The sequence below is a fragment of the Montipora capricornis genome, chromosome 14, assembly GCF_036669925.1.
Source record: "Montipora capricornis isolate CH-2021 chromosome 14, ASM3666992v2, whole genome shotgun sequence".
NCBI lineage: Eukaryota > Metazoa > Cnidaria > Anthozoa > Scleractinia > Acroporidae > Montipora > Montipora capricornis.
In genome coordinates, this window is record NC_090896.1 from 22,960,491 (window position 1) to 22,972,990 (window position 12,500).

A 12,500-nucleotide genomic window follows, 5' to 3' on the forward strand; every position below is an offset into this window, starting at 1 on the left:
TCAATTAGGCACAGGCACCCTGTATTTCACAAGTTCTGTAAAGGATGTGGAAGTGCTTCATTCACAGAATATAAAATTCAGGTTTGGATGTAAGGTTAAGTAGCACGAAACGTTTTACTAACGTTAGACTAACGTGAAGAATTATTCGTTTATGGAACTCAGTCGACAATATTTTAGACATACGGCCATTGCCTAAATTTCTTTCATGTTCTGTGAAATGAGATTGATAAACAGACTATGTACTCGGCTACACCCTGATCAGCGGGTGATACGAAATTGTCATGTCAATATCACTGACCATTCAGTCTTCCTTTTCATCGTAATTTGGGCAAATTTGAAAAGATCTTGCGATACACGTTTCATTCGTATGTTTTCTCCTTGCAGCAATTATCGTTACACAGTTTACCGCCAGTTTACTTGGTGGCTACATGACAGACTGTGGTTATACGTGAGAAAAGTAATTCCTGCTTGTGTAGTGAAAGCAATACGAGCTGTGTATCCAATCACAGATGGAAATTACACAGGCTTTCACACCCCTGATGAAAGTTACTCAGAAGTGGAATTAACCTGGATACAGGAGATTGTTTGAAATTAAATATAAATCATTCAGTTAGTTTCCTGTATTAAAACAAGATCTGTGCTTCTCTAGCAAGTCGTTCTTGGGTGGTGTGGGGGTTGGCGCGATGTTCGGGGCTGCGGGTTTGTGAGGTAGCAGGGGAACTTCAATGTCACCTTTCTTTAATGCAAGGAGGGAAACCATTAAATCGTTTAAAAATGCGTACGATTTTTCCTTGTATTGTGGCTTTGCAATCCACCCAACATTTCCCTTGGGAGAGACAAATTTGTGTTTTTTTGCACCCTCTTTGGTTTGGCTGTTGCTCCTTTCCACATTGTGGTTGTGGTCATTGTGGTTGCGAGCCCTCATGCCATCATATGAGTAGTGCTGCACTTTTTGGCAGTACTTCTTTGCCATGAGGCCATGGTACATTTCTAAGATGCCAGTGTGGATAAATTCGGCTAGCATGCCGATGTCCTTTAGAAGCGACTGGTTCAAGGCCACCTCCTTTAGGGCATCATGCGTAGGGTTTCCAACCTTCAACCAGTCTTTCCTTCTCTCTGTTTCTCTTGGGATGGGTGGGTGTGGGCACTGGTGGAACTGCTGACATCCGTCCCAGTGGTGGATATTAGTAAACGATGGATTTCCATCTTTCCACACAGTCAGTAGCATTGCCCTGCGAGGTTTTTGCACACCACCATAGGTGAGTTATGATGGAGTGTATCCAGAGTTTCAATGCCGCACATGGCTTTGATTGGGCCTTTTTGGATAGCTTCTTCTGAACAGACTTAGCTAAATGCCAAACATCGAAGTTGTGTTTGATGTGCAGCCTCTCTTTTTCCATGTGTGCCCTGACTTGCACGTGCCCATCAGTAGCAAGCTTTGCAATAGCCACTTGCTCTTGTTGTAGGTGATCTAGGCAACGTTTTAGGCCCTCTAGCTTCATCGCAGCTTAATTTAATTTTTGACCTCTGTTACCTGGACCAGAGAGAAGTCAAGAACTTAAGATGAAGCTGTGTTCACAATGCTGTACGTGCCGTATTTAGCTGAGTGACCTGGGCTGTCACAGCGACCATCGCTACCACCTCGGTGTTTCTCACTTCGTTAAAAATATCCACTTGATGCTCAGCAAATTTTTTGTTCACAATGTGGAAGAGGTACTGTTTCTGAGTAGAGCTAAAATTTCTCTGACTAAAAAATTTGACGTTAGTTGCCTTTGTAAAATTAGCAATATTGCTGTAATCGTTGCCGGTGAATAGAATTCCAGCGCTGAACATTGAAATTTCCAACTGCCATTGAACTTACAAACGGCTGTGTTTGTCATCGTAATGGTTGATCACAGCAACCAAGACATTCAATAGTTGCAAGAGACCCCTTGGTTTTCAATGATGCTTTTTCCAAGTTCTTTCCACAGTTGGGGCAGTGCACATGACGAGAAAAAAGCTCTTTTAGTTTGCTTTTAAATACAAAGAACTTTCGCTCTTAGTGAAGATCACCGCAATCTTCGTTAAGCCAGTTTATGGATTCCTTCTCCTCGTAATCGTCAGGAATTTCAGTTTTTATGTCTAAATCCTCGTCTTCGGAGTCGAAACTTTCAGTAGATTTGTTATCTTCATAATCACTTAGGTCCGACATGTCCGATTCGTCATGATCTGACACATTGGATGGAATCCACTCATCTTCAATGTCCTCTTCTTGGCAGTCAATTTGAGGAAAATCTGTAATGTCAATTTTGGAGAAATCAAACTACCTCTTAGAGTTTGGAAAATCTTTGCCAGAAACCTTAGGGACTTGCTCAGCGGGCACAACAGGGGAATCATTTAAGAAAGCGGCATAGCTGTGGTCATTCACTACTGCGTGACATACGTCTGCTAAGGGAATGGATTTCAATTTATAAGGTGAATGCACAACAAAAGTTAAATCTGTTTGACAAGCTTGGTCGACCATTGTTATAGTAGTGTCTGTCGAGGCATCTACCAAAAGTATCTCCGAAATAGGTAGTTTTCTCCTCTTCCTTTGTGGTTTTCTTTCTCACCGAAACTTTTAGTCTGACTGACATTGTAATCGGGAACCACAGAAGTCATGATACTTGCATCTTGGAAAGGCTGCACGACTTTCGCTCTGGATTGGTCCGACTCTTGCGAATTACTATCACAGGCATCCAGTATTTGATTGAGGGCCTAAAATAACAAATACAAATTTGAGAACGAAAGATAATTTGGTTAAAGCTCGCTTGCCAGAAGATTAACACTGTAACACGACGGGCAAAAGGTCATAGCCGGTCACATAGTGGAGTCAGTCTTAAACCGCGAATACATGACTTATGGTAAGTCACTTACCTCTTCGTGTAGAGCTCTATTTCTTCAGCGCTTGCTAGACGGCCTAAGGCTTGACTTTTTTGTGTGTTGAAACACAGTTGGGACGGCATCCTGTTTTAAGCGACGTCTGCCTAAATTGACTGGCAAAATATCCTGTCTACTTTCAAAACACGAGGGCTCAAAGTGTTCGGAACAGATGTGGCAGTGCTTGATTTGGGGCAAATTTTCTCTCTTTATCTGAGCAAGCCATTTGCTTAAAAGTCCTTTATCTTTTAACGGAAGGCAATGAAAACTTATTCGTCTTTTAGAATTTCTAGGTGATCTATTGGAACAGCCTACGGCAATGCAGTGAACCATTTTCCAGCCAAGCAAGAAAACTAAATTTAGCGCGAATGCAAGTGAGCGCAATGACATCATGCCATGCAGCCCAGCCTTCAACATGGCAGTCAAAATGGCGGACCTACATCGTGTGACTGTTATGAGCTATTTTCTAGGCAAAACGCGTTAAGAAAGGACAAATGCGGACAAATTCTGCAATTTTTACTCAAAACAAATCATTTGCTCTGTTACAAATGTGCAAGGAAAACTTCTTTTTTCACCTTTCGTTCTCCTTTAAATGGAACGTTTTTTAATCGTCTACGATTTGGTGCTTAGAGGGTTCACCTTCAAGAAGACACACTATAATTATTATTAATATAACACTGATGTTTTTTAACCACATGACAAGGTGACCAAGTCGGTGGTTGATAAAATATAATTTTTATTTTTGGCAAAAGTTGCATAAAAGTAAAGTTTAGTGGAGAGACAGGCTATTATTTTTAACCACCAACATGGCTGCCATGCTGTCACATGGAAACCAGCAATAGGTAACAATAATCAGTGATGAAACGATTTTAGATTATGAACAGAACATGTGGCAAGATTTCCGCACAACCCCACCATGTGACTCGATCTCTATTTGCTTTCTTAATAGGGTTAGAATGACAGTGATGCATGTATATTAATGTATGGGGCTGTGTGGAATTCTCTCCAAACATGTTTCTGGTGGACTGCAGTGGAAAACTGAAGGCAAAATAAAATCATTACAACTTCACGTCGATTTAATTGTGTCATTCAGAAATGGGTGATACTGCTGGATTTTGTAACTTAAAGACTCGGTTTTAAGTCCTTTGGGTATTCGCTTCGCTAACTAAGGTTGAGCCACCGAAAACATACATGTATTGAATAAGTTCGGCTTCATTCGTTTGGTAAAAGGTGATATTTTTTTGGATGAGGACAGGAAGCAATTTCAAAGGGATGGAACAATAGCACAATTAAGCAACCATGAGCGGCATAGTTTGCAAACGTATCCTTTTGTTCTTGATGTGTGAGTGAACTCCCCATGATGACTTGAGAATTTTTGTGCATTAATTTTCAGTTTTTTCACAAAATATTCGCAAGTGTGATTTGTATTTATGGAGGTAGAGCATTTCAAGAGCTTCAAAAAGATCTTAAACGGGGATTTTTGATCACTGTGGGCCAAAGTTTGGTGTTTATTTTTCAACTGGCGGCAGTTCAAACTGCAAAGTTAATTTATGCGAAAACATCTAATGCATGTATAAATTTCCAAAAGTAGTTTGAGAGAAAGTCAAGCTCATTCTGAAAACCTTGTTTCTTTATTTATTTTTTTTCAAACGAGGGCAATTTGCCGGCTATAAAAAAAAATTTTGAAAGAGTTTGTTCGGTCAAGAATTGTAATGTTGGGACGTCTGCTGAGCAGCCGACTGAAATTATTCCCTACGAGTTGTTTAATGAATTTCACTTTCTTCTTACTATGATTATCAGTTGAGCAAGGTGCGACTAAGTTTAGTCACCAGGTTTTAACGTTAAAATCGTGTTGTTGTTAGGGGCAACTGGCTCCGTTTCCAAAGGCAACTTGTCGGGCCTTTGACGTCATAAGCAGCAAACCGCGCGAAATTGCAAGAGATACGGAACTAGTACTAGCCGAGCAAAATCTGATTGACACTTTTAAGTAACAGCCGGTACTGTTGTGTTTCTGTCTTTTCAAAAGACATTTTGAGTTTTTTCTTCCTTTATTTGTTGAGGCGCTGTTACACTGTAAAATGTTTCATGCAAACTTGTCTTGCAATGTTTTGGTGACATTGTGGCAGGACAAGTTGCATGAAACATACCCAGCAACGGCCAAAATCATTAAGAGACAAGTTGCACGAAACATTTCACAGTGTAACAGTGCCTTTAGGTTTGTCCGATGTGTAATTAACAGCAAAAATCATTCTAAAATATTCTGATCTCATAAATGAGAAAGGTTTATCTTGTGCAATTCGCATGTTTATGTGTTCACATTCCTTTCAACCATGAAAGTAGTTGAACTCGGACAGGTGCAAAAAAAAAGTGAATAATCTATCAAATGAACGAGATCGCTTGTCAAGCACTTTCAGTTATCATTTGATGCATGACCAAATTTGTATATGATGCGATTATTAATTAAAGTTTTTCTTGTATTGTATGCTGTTACAGCGGTAGACAACACGCGTCCGATTTAATTAACTTTAGTTTGTCCCGCCAGTTGGAAAAAAAAGCTCTGTATTTCAATTATTTTTGTTGGGTTTGTGTTCATAGAATTAAGAGAAATGTTGTGCATGCCCGATGTCTTTCAGTGAATGTCAGCAAACTCTGAATAAACAATTTGTTCTCCGGTTCACCCTTTCTTGGCTTACATTATGTGAAAGGGAATGCAAACGATGTGACAACAATCTACAATGAATTAACACAACAGCTTCGTTACAATCTACTTGAGTAGTGTGTCTTATATCAATTCTAAATCACAACTACTGAACAAACGACAAAAAACGCGTCTAGACGTTGATGTAAGAGGTGTATCTGAAAAATTCCATCATGTTATCTGAAGTAACGTGATCTACAGTGGCAGTGACTGCAGCAAGTTCAGTGTTTTCATTCGTGAGTTCCCACAGGTCGTAACTCATAACTGATCTCATTTTGTTGAACACAAATTCAGCTGGATTAAAATCTGGCAAGTAGGTTGGGGTATAAACCAGTTCAATGTTACGATAACTTAACCACTCTTGTAGAGCTTCACCACCGGCAAAATGATGAGTGGGACAATTGTCCATCACAACAATGTCGCCGACTTCCAATGCAGATCGTTCTGTTTCAATGTTTACCGCGTTTCCTGCTTCACCGAAAAAATGAAGAAAGTCAGTGGTATCACAGGCACCATGTACTGTGTTCATATATTCGACACCATTAAGCCCAATGCATTGAAAGTAGCGGCTTTATCTCCGTCCCTGAAGAAACCTGATGCTGATGCTCCTATCTCCAATCTGACACTAGTTTCAAAGATCATTGAGACAGCCATTGCTGAACAATTGAGTGACCACGTAAAGACGTACCATCTAGATTAGATGTATCAGTCTGCTTTCAAGGTCTTGCACTCAACTGAGACGGCCTTACTAAAAGTACAAAATGACATAGTGCGTGCTGTTGATGATAACAAGTCGGTTATACTCCTTCTACTCGACTTGTCCTCAGCCTTTGATACGGTTGACCATTTGATACTGTTATCTAGACTCTCGCATCGTTTTGGTATAAAGGGTAATGCCCTTGCTTGGTTTGATTCGTATCTTAAATCTCGCAAACATCATCACAACGTTGTTTAGCACATGGGGTACCTCAAGGTTCTGTGTTAGGTCCCTTGCTGTATTTATTATATACATCTCCGATTGCTGATATTATCAATCTTCGTAGTCTACAGTATCATTTGTACGCTGATGATTCCCAACTTTACATTTCTTTTAAAACTGACTGCCTTGCTGACCTCGCTCAAGCTAAGTCATCTGTTGAGCTATGTATCAAAGATATTGACTGGTGGATGACAAACAACATGCTAAAGCTCAATCAGGAGAAAACTGAACTGATTGTAATTATTTCAAAATTCCGCCCAAAGCCTGCCATTCCATGCATGTCAGTTGGTGATGAACAAATACTTCCCAAATCTTCAGCTAGGAATCTTGTTGTCACCTTCGATGAATGCTGTAATATGAAGTAACATGTTAAAAAGATCTGCAAAACGTCGCACTACCACTTAAGGAACATTTCTTAAATTAGGAAGTACCTCACTGAAGAAACTGCGGAAATTCTTGTTCATGCGTTTGTTAGTTCAAAACTAGATTATTGTAACTCTTTATTGCATGGCCTCCCTAAGCATATAATAAGTAGTTTGCAGTCTGTGCCAAACACAGCTGCTCGTATCGTTACTTTAACCAAGAAATTTGATCATATCACCCCTGTATTGATTCAACTGCATTGGTTACCTGTTCACTTTCGGATTCTTTTTAAAGTTTTATTGTTAGTTTATAAGGCGCTAAATGGTATGGCACCATTATATATCACGGAATTACTTAGTTATCGTACATGTTCACATAAGTTACGCTCTACCGATCAAAAACTTCTGGCAGTTCCGAAGTCAAGACTTGACACATACGGAGACAGGGCCTTTTCTGTTGCTGCACCTAAACTCTGGAACGAGCTTCCATTAGATCTTAGAAGTCTAGATACAATTAATTTATTCAAGAAACATTGAAACACCGATCTTTTTAAAAAAGCATATAATGTTTAACTTTTTGATAATTTAGAATAGGATTTATTGTGATATTTTTATAAATAAGACTGTAAATAGGTTTTTAATTTATCATATTTTATTACTAGTGGGATCTTTTTAATTTTTTTAATATTATGAATTGTAAAGCGCTTTGGTCAATTACTGGAGTTAGCGCTATATAAATTATGTTAAATTAAATTAAATTAAATTTTACTGTTATGTTGGGTGACTCACATGAGAACACACAAAAGGTTTGCACTGCAAGTATTGTTCACACTGTGCTTTTCCCGTGTAGGTGTGATAATTTCATTAAATGTGTCACGGATTAATGAGATAAGTTTTCAACGCTGCTTAATTAAAGTGGTATGGATTACGTTATGGCTCGTTACTGTATTCATTCAATAGGCCATTTATTTAATCACATGTTCTCTTCAGTTTTGTAATTCAACTTGTGGCACACCCAAAAATTTAGTTTTGAGGAAGAATACGCCAAAAAAAACAAACATTTACTCGCATAAGTGATGACTAAGAGTCATAATATTCAAGCATAATATTTATGTTTACATGTTTCATTGTATTTGTTTTGCTTGGTTTGTTTCTTTACATTTAAAATTTATTTCATACACCAGATGTTGACTTAAATTCTTTCCCCTCAATTATTATTATTATTATTATTATTATTGTTATTATTATTATGATAGTAATTAATTGTGACATTAATTATGACAATAATTTATTTAATACAGCAGATATTGACTTAAATTCTTTCCCCTCAAAACTGAATGTGATGTTTATTATTATTATTATTATTATTATTACCGGTATTATCATTTTCATTCTCACTATTGTTATTTCAGGTCTAACTGAGTTTTGAATACTCGAGCACCTTGAGGAAATTGCAGAACTTTCTCTGCCACTATCCAAGTTCAAGAAGCCTTTTCAGGATCTGAATACATCCAAGACTTTAATTTTAAACAGAGTTACTTCTTGCCAGATGTCGATGTTAATTAGAATTTGTGTTAACTGAATTCTTATCTAATTTATGTTGTCTCCAAATGTACATTTATTGGAAATTCATTTTTAAATTTTATCTTTGATTAGGTAAGTGTAGCCCAAAGATAATTGGTCGGAGTACACTTTAGGAACATATTGTGTTTGTAAGTACAATAATGTTGGTTTGTTTGAGACTTTTAAAGAGCCAAGATAATATTACTAGACTGTACTTTAGGTGGCACTCCCATAAGTATGGTATAACTGGTTCTCTTGTTAGAACGAAGGCAATAATTAGGTGGAACACCCATGAGTACAGTATAACCCAGTGTTTTGTTAGAGTCAAGTTAATATTATTAGGCTGTAGTTTAGGTGGCGCACCCATGACTACAGTATCACCCAGTAATTTGTTAGAGTCAAGATAATATTACTAGGCTGTACTTTAGGTGGCGCACCCATGAGTGCAGTATAACCCAGCGTTTTGTTAGAGTCAAGATAATATTATTAGGCTGTACTTTAGGTGGCACACCCATGAGTGCAGTATAACCCAGTGTTTTGTTAGACTCAAGATAATATTATTAGGCTGTACTTTAGGTGGCACACCCATAAGTGCAGTATAACCCAGTGTTTTGTTAGAGTCAAGATAATATTATTAGGCTGTACTTCAGGTGGCACACCCATGAGTACAGTATAACCGAGTGTTTTCTTAGAGTCAAGATGATATTATTAGGCTCTACTTTAGGTGGCACACCCATGAGTACAGTATAATCCAGTCTTTCATTATAGCGAAGACAATATTATTAGGCCTTGCTTCACTGAAGAGATCATAATTACTCCTGCACTGTTTTCTATGAAGCTTAAAGTTCTGTCATGCTATGGGAGTGAAACGTCAAAACACTAAAGGACGTCTTTGCAAGAATGAATACCGTAAAATAATGCTGTAGTTTTGTTGCCAATAGCCACTGAAGTGCATTGAGTCCATTCTTTGTTGTTTGCAGCCAAGGATGGAGTGAAGGATGGAATGGATTAAAACTTGAAAAAAGCTGGCCAGTTTTATTTTTAAGTTTGGAGACCGTATTTTCAGAAGTGGTCAAAAATTAAATATGAATAGATAGCTCTTTTTGCCATAAATTTATTTCATATCTTGTCAGTGAGTTGTCAGGAATGTTGTATATGTGAGCTAAAGTAGTAAGAGAGATTTTTACCCATTTTTAACATAAAAACAGCAAATTTTGCATGACAGTGCCTCTTTAATTATTTTGAAGTTTTTGGGTATAGAAGATCTGCCTTAGTCAACTGATGCGATGACTAGGTGATGACTTAACTCAAAGTACGTGGGTCCAAAATAACAACGATGTTTCCTTGAGAAAAATTCAAAATGTGTATTGATTTGGGCATCTAAGAATTAGGAACTAGTTGTACTTGGAAAAATTGAAATGCCATTACCCGACTGAATTTGCGATATTGTTAAGTAAGTCTATCTGTATTGTTGTAAAAATATTCCACTCCACTGGTAACAATGCGATATTTTTCTGGGTAAAATATCTAAATGTATGTACATCTTGGGCATCTGTAGAAAGTTTGTCCACTCTCTGGAAGCTATGTATCATTTTTCTCAAGGCGTTTATCGTTTCTGCCTTTTTTTTTTTCAAATTGAGGTATCTGTGTGGGGTTGTGCTAGCTGCAATAAGTACCTGAGTAGAAGTCAGTAATAAATTCCGGCGCAGGGCTCTCATCGTTTATTTTTTAAAGGCTAGTAATAGAAACGTTTGTAAATGCATGATTTGCATCGCTTATGTCTTTTTCAGTCCACCAGTTACAACAAGAATATTATGAATAGTATGCCAAAGGGTCACCACTTTATATTTGCTGGAGTCAAGACAGAGCATAAAAAAAAAGTTCCTTCAATAGATGTATTTTCTAAAGGCTAACATTTAACTGATCAAATATTAAAGTGGTGAAAGTGTAAAGGAACAGGAACTAACCAGGGACAGAACATATAGAAGGCCATGGATTTCTTTCACTCGAACTGAAGTGGAAGTAAGCTAGAAATGCTCCTGTTGACGTTATCAGGGGAAAATCGAAGGAACCGCAGCAACCTTTTTTTGGCCCGTTCCGTTGCTGTTTCTCGGATTTCACCCCAGTTGCCCCATACATACACCTGCGACTGCAAAAAAAGCATTTTCCACCAAAACAACCAAAACTTTTTAATGAAGAACGCTGAGCTCGTCCTGAAGCCAGTTCAGAGTTTCAAGAAAGGAATGTGTGCCTCAGGATAAAAACAAGTATATAATTGTCATTTTTGTTATCCTAAATAGCTGCAAGAATTTGCATTAGAAATATTTTCTCTTTTTTTCTTAATGTGCTTGCTTTTATCCCGACGCGCGCAGTTTTTTGAAACTCTGAACTCGCTTATTTCACACATGCCGGATTATTGAAGCGTGAACTTGTTCTTGATGGTTAATTGTTTCATTATACCGGTAATACATGCATACATACTTTATTGAGACTCCCTTCAACAGGAATTTTCAGTCACAATGTCAAAAAAAAAGAAGAAAACTTATTTACAGTAATTTCATTAAAATCCAAATATATTCAAAATCATTCAAAATATATCCAAAATTACTTCATATAGAACATATTATTAAAAAGTGTCCGCTTAATAAAGCCCCTCAAATCTTTAACCAAGAAGCGCTGAAAGTCTTTTGGTGATTTCTTTTCCGTGGATTTGTCCCTATTTATTGATTATTAACTAATCAATTACTCAAAGATATCTCTAAAACTGTGCATGGGTATCAATTCAATTTGCTACACGGTAGACTGATGCTAGATAAAACGTGCACCGAATTTTAGGACAATTCGCACTTCCTTTCACTGCTTACCTCGGAACTATGTACTTTGATTTCCGATCCTAACATCTTACTTCAGTAATCGCATTCGTAAAAATGTCTGGGCTAGGTCTCTCCCAAGGCCTTTCTGTTGTAGAATCTTTTACCAGTGTTTGGACTCTTTGATAAGATCCCATCGTTCAGAATACCCGGTAGGATACCGCCTTTAGCATTCGTTCCAATGAAAAAAAAAATGTCACTGGCAAAGCTGTAATGGCATTCACTTCTTACTTCGGGGGCTAAATAGCGTTTAGTGCTGTTTTAACCACAGGCTTTCCTTTTGAGCCCAAACCAATTATACCTTAACGCTCTACCCAAAATTAAACATAACAGGGTTGAAGCTTTTTTTGCGGGCTATGTTGCTTGCCTTGAGATCATTGCGAAGGAAACCTTTTAAATGCATGTGGCATAAGGCAGTAGTATGGTGTAAGTCAGCTTGCAACACTTTTCTCTGAACCGGCATCCTCCGGCTTGTATGCCTTAACTCCCATGGCGGTTCAGAGAAAAGTGTCCCGCGAGCTGACTAACACCATACTACTAAGGCAGAACAGATCTTTTCAAATATGGAAATACAGCCTGCTGGAGTCAGCACATTCGTCTCGGCTGCATGGTGAAGCGTTATAAAAGTACTTTTTTTCATAAAGCCAATGAAATTGTGTCAGAAGACAAAGTGGTACGTGACTTTTGGTGGTCACCCGAAGCAGAAATTACTTTTGCTTCATGGAACAAATTTTTTCTTGCCTTTTCTCTTCTTCTTGGCCCTCTAAAGTTTCGATGTGAGTCATTTGTTTAATTACTAGTAATAGTTCTCACTACATCTGCCCGCGGTTTGAATATCATGTCAGTTCTGTAGTGAATCTCACAAAGTAATTGTCTTTACACTGTTTACATGGCATTTAAAGGTGACCCGAGTACGAATATGTCTTTTTTTGGGATTTTTTTTCTCCTATATGAGATAATGGGAGGTTTCTGCTTATTTCCCAAAGTCGTGGTTCATTTTGTATCAAATGCCAGTGGGCCATCAATATTATTTTTAAGTTACGCACTGATAAATGGTATTACGTGACAAAGGGCAGTAATTTCTTTTGTGCATCTTCTTTTTCTGTACCTGTAATTCACTTCAGAGAGGA